This window comes from Triticum dicoccoides, chromosome 7B (genome assembly GCF_002162155.2).
Source record: "Triticum dicoccoides isolate Atlit2015 ecotype Zavitan chromosome 7B, WEW_v2.0, whole genome shotgun sequence".
Taxonomy (NCBI): Eukaryota; Viridiplantae; Streptophyta; class Magnoliopsida; order Poales; family Poaceae; genus Triticum; species Triticum dicoccoides.
The window spans coordinates 466,980,201-466,985,896 of record NC_041393.1 but is presented as its reverse complement, the minus strand read 5'-3'; positions in this window follow the sequence as shown (position 1 = coordinate 466,985,896).

Here is a 5,696-nt window from a genome sequence, read left to right as displayed (position 1 = left end):
CGAAGGAGATAACGCAAGCTCTAAGCATGTCTTCGAGAATTTGATTGACCCGTTCCACCTGACCACTTGATTGAGGGTGGAAAGCGGTACTGAAAGAAAGATGGGTTCCCATGGCAGTTTGGAAACTCTCCCAAAAATGAGAAGTGAAAAGACTGCCACGGTCTGAATTGATCTCTAGTGGAACACCATGAAGTGACACTATTCGAGAAATATATAAGTCAGCAAGCTGACCAGCAGTGATACTTTCCCGAACAGGAAGGAAGTGAGCCACTTTGGAAAGACGATCAACGACTACGAAGATAGCGTTATTCCCTTTCTTGGTCCTGGGAAAGCCGGTAATGAAGTCCATACCAACTTTATCCCATTTCCACTCAGGAATAGCTAAAGGCTGAAGGGTGCCAGCAGGCCTTTGATGCTCTGCCTTAACGCGACGACAACTGTCACATTTAGCAATGAAGTCAGCGATTTCTCTCTTCATCCTAGTCCACCAGAACCTCTGGCGTAGGTCCTGATACATCTTAGTACTACCGGGATGAATCGTGAGAGGAGATTCATGCGCCTCCTTAAGGATCAATTGTCGCAGATGTTGATTCTTGGGAACCACCAAGCGATTCTCAAAGAAAACAACTCCACGATCATCCATAGAGAAACATCCACCCACTCCCTTCTTAATGTTTCTCTTGATCCGAGAAATTCCTGTGTCTTGCTTTTGAGCAGCGATAATCCGATCTTCAAGATCAGGTTTCGCCACCAGGGTAGAAAGGAATCCGCGAGGAGCAATGTGAAGGTTAAGCTTACAGAATTCCTCATGGAGAAGTGGTTGGCCTTGCTGCAACATGAGATTGTTGCAATAGGATTTACGGCTTAGAGCATCAGCCATGACATTGGCTTTGCCTGGGGTGTAGGTAATCCCTAGATCATAATCTGTGATCAACTCCAACCAACGTCTTTGCCTAAGGTTCAGATCCGGTTGGGTGAAGATATACTTGAGACTCTGGTGATCGGTGTAAATCTCGCAACGTTTACCAAGGAGGTAATGTCCCCAGGTCTTGAGTGCATAGACTACGGCTGCAAGCTCTAGATCATGTGTAGGATAATTCTCCTCATGTGGATGCAACTGTCGAGATGCATAGGCAATCACATGACGATCCTGCATAAGAATGCAACCTAGTCCCTGTCGTGAGGCGTCGCAGTAGGTAATAAAGTCTTTAGTGAAATCCGGTGGCACAAGTATGGGAGCAGAGGTCAGGCGCCTTTTCAGTTCCTGAAAACTGTACTCACACTGTGGGGACCACTCGAACTTTTTATCTTTCTTGAGAAGTTCCGTGAGGGGTTTGGCTACTTTGGAGAAGTTTTCAACAAAGCGGCGACAATAGCTGGCTAGGCCAAGGAAACTCCTAACTTGTTTGACTGTTTCAGGTGGAGTCCAATCGAGAACGGCTTGAACTCTCTCGGGATTGACAGCAATGCCCTTACCAGAGATTACGTGGCCTAGGTAGGTCACTTCTGGCAACCAAAATTCACACTTGGAGAACTTGGCATAAAGGCGGTGCTCTCTGAGTTTTTCTAACACAAGTCTAAGATGTTCGGCATGCTCTTCCTCATTCTTCGAGTAAATAAGAATATCATCGAGGTAAACCACGACGAACTTATCTAAGTACTCCATGAAGATCGAGTTCATCAGGCGGGAGAATGTGGCTGGGGCGTTGGTTAGGCCAAAGGACATGACGGTGTACTCGTACTGACCATAACGAGTGACAAAAGCTGTCTTGGGAATGTCCCCGTTTCTGATCGTGATTTGATGGTAGCCTAACCTTAAATCCATCTTGGAGAAGACTGAGGATCCAGCGAGCTGATCATACAGGTCATTGATCCTGGGAAGCGGATACTTGTTCTTTATCGTGACCAAATTAACGGGACGATAATCAACGACCATCCGGTCCGTACCGTCTTTCTTCTTGACAAAGAGGACGGGGCAAGCCCAAGGAGAAGAACTAGGACGGATGAAACCCTTTTGCAAGGACTCATCGAGTTGTTTCTTAAGCTCGGCTAGTTCTAGGGGTGCCATCTTGTAAGGTCTCCGGGAGATTGGAGCTGTTCCTGGGATAAGATCTATGACAAACTCTACTTCTCTGTCAGGTGGAACACCTGGCAGTTCCTCTGGAAAGACATCCGGAAAGTCACGGACTACCGGGATATCTTCAAGGTCTGGAAGAGGGCTGGCATTAAGAGAATAGAGCTGACGCTCTGCAACTCTAGTGGAGACGGTGACTATCTTGCCAGACGGGTGTGTAAGCTGAACAGATCTTGTGTAACAATCAATCTTGGCATGATGAGCTGTCATCCAGTCCATACCCAAGATGATGTTAATATCTGAAGACTTGAGGACTACAAGTGATGCAAGGAATACAAGTCTATCAACAAGGATTTCATTACCATGGCTGATTCTGGTGGTCTGCCATCTAGACCCTGGGTTTGGATTTCAAGCGGAGTTGGCATATCACAAAATGACATGTCGTGCAAACGAGCATAGCCTTCAGAAATGAAGGAGTGAGATGCTCCAGTATCGAATAGAACTGATGCTGGGTGACAATTGACAAGGAGTGTACCAAGAACGACATCTGGATCATCATGAGCGTCTTTAGCTGAGACGTGATGCACACATCCACGTTCAGTGGGGGCTGACTTAACACTGATCATCTTGCGTGATGGCTTAATACAGCCCACAGTCTTCTCGGGCTGGGGTGGAGCATAACTAGTCTGAGAGCAATCACGTGCATAGTGTCCTGGCTTCCCGCATGTGAAGCAAGTCCCTGAGGTTGGACGGGGACCCGCACTGACAAGCGGTCTACCAGTAGGCCTGGGTGGAACATACGACTGAGCTGGGGAAGGCACCACATAGGATGACCTCGGTGTATAACCGGAAGGAAGAGCGGAGTTTGGAACCCAAATCCGGCGTTTCTGGGAGCTAGAGCCAGAGGGAGATCCCAAATCACGGGTGTGCTTACGAGACTCCTCGTAAGTGAGTTGAGCTGTCTCTGCATTGATGGCCTTGTTCACAAGGGCTTGGAATGTATCGCAATGATGCAGGTGAAGATCACGACGCAACTTGGGGTTGAGACCCTTCCGGAACCTAGCCTGCTTCTTAGCATCCGTGGACACTTCTTCTGTGGCATAACGGGCGAGGTTCTCGAACTCTCTGCTATAAGCATCAACAGCCATCTTACTCTGGGTGAAACTACAGAACTCTTCTCTCCTGCGATCAAGAAGGGCTTGGGGAATGTGATGCTCGCGAAAAGCCTCAGTGAAATCCTTCCAGGTAGGAATCTGGCCAGCTGGAAGCATAGCCTCGTAGTTCTGCCACCAAAGACTAGCAGGACCTTCCAGGTGATATGTGGCATAAGTGACCTTGTCATCTTCAGCTACGCTCGCGGAACGCAGCTTATGGGTGATGCTACGGAGCCAGTCATCTGCATCGAGTGGCTCGATGGAATGATGAAAGGTAGGTGGGTGCAAACGAATGAAGTCATGAACGGTCACAGACTTGTTGGACTGATGTGCGGTGTTCTCCTCGATACGTGCCAACAAGTGGTTGGACTCACGCTTGTTCCTTTCCATCTCTAGCATGAACTCTGTCAACGAAGGCTGGTCAGGAGGATCCTCATCCCTACCATCTCCGTGGTTCTGGTTACGAGCAACGGAACTTCGCTTGGCTGATGACATCCTGAGAAACGAATCAAGGACGGAATCAGCAACAACTAAGGACTGTAGAATGTAGGACAAGGAATTAGTATCACTCGAACTCCTAGGGAAAATCCGGCAGCATAACGGCAGTAAAATGCTCAGAATGAGACATTCTACTAAAAATGGGGTAGTAACATACTTATCATCATCACTCAAGGTTCTGAGATAGTACTAACCAGACTACACCGGAAATACTCAAAACTGGGGTATGACTCTGATCAACCAATCCTATGGGACTACAGAGTAGTAACACGTGATCCTGATAGACGGAAGAGAAAGCCTAGTTCCTTAACCCCGTCGGAAAGATAGGATGACTCAGATCAGAAGGCCATGAGGTAAAGGAGTAAAAAGAGCCTTACGTTCCTTCCCACAAACAATTCCCTTACATAACTAAAGAATTTCTAGACTCAACTTCGACCAGTATGGCTTGGTAATCCTACAGGCAGTCAGGCTCTGATACCAAAGCTGTCAGGACCCCGACTCGATGCCACATCGATCTAGCATGTAACACCTCATATCGCTTTGCGGCCTCACGCACGGTATCCCCACGGTGTCGCCTTACCTTTGCCCGGGACCGTTTGCGCATTTTGGCACACGTATATGATGGTGTCGCTAGCATCCATATGATAAAGAGCCCGGGCTGACATGGCTAGTCGTAAACCCAAAATGGCACTAACTTACAGGGACAGGCATCCATGACCCAGCATCGAACGTGTCGGTCATCAGCGAGTGAATCCAGGCTGTAGCACTGGGCTAACAGGACTCCGGTGAACCGGGCTGTAGCGGGCTAGCAGGACTCCGGTATTCATCGCGTGACATTTCCCCGAAGGGACAGACACAGGATCGAAGAAGGACACATGCCGGCCTGCCTAAGTGTTCCGGAGCAGTAGCAAGCTACCAGGGCTCAGTGGAAGCACTAGGAGACATTTCCCGGTAAGAGAGGCTACTAAGAATAAACAACTAGATAGTCAGATCCCACACATAGCAATACACATTACACGTACGCATAACATGCAAGTATGTGCTGTACAACATGGCATCACAGCATAACTCATCAACTCATATAGATAAAGGCTCAGAAGAGCCGTCATAGCAATTATTGCAAACAGGGGTCACAAGACCCATCATACAGAGCATACAAGCAACAAGCGGAAACATTACATGTCTGGGTACAGACATCTACAAATGAAAAAGGCTGAAGAGCCTGACTATCTACAACATCCGATCAAGATCGTAGCTGAGGTACTAGCTACTAGTCGGAGTCCACGAGAACACTAGTAAGACCGAAGTCTCCGCTGCAAAAACATAAATAAAGCAACATGAGTACAAAGGTACTCAGCAAGACTTACATCAGATCCTATCGTACATGCATTGGTATCAAGAGGGTAATGTGGGGTTTAGTTGCAGCAAGCCAGCTTTGACTCTGTGGCTATCCTGTTCTACGACTACCAGAAACTCTTGAGGTGAAACAACGTACACGAGTCCACTAATCACCACACAATACACTACTATGGATTCATCCCCGTCTCCCTACGAGAAGGCCATCCATAGCACTCACACATGTCTTGAGCATTTTATAGTATCCACTTCAAGTTGTCTATGTACCATGTAAGCATCCAAGAAGTCCATAACCGCGGACCCGGCTATTCGAATAGATCATGTTAACCCTGCAGGGGTGTACTTCTTCACACACGCTCTCGCCACTTACCGCCATGTACACGTCATGTATCTCGGCAACCTTCAAGCGGAAGCCTGGCGAGGGTGTCGGCCACGACCTGACTAACCACACAAGACTCTAATCCAGGTTTATCGCCTATTCGGGTTCCATCCGCAAGGAGATCCGGCCGGGGTGTCGCTTACGGCCCCAAACGATGTGTACAGGGTTCCCGAGCCCACCAACCGGGTGCCACTCGGTACACCGGGCCACGTGTGCCTAGTCTGTCCCAAGCCCA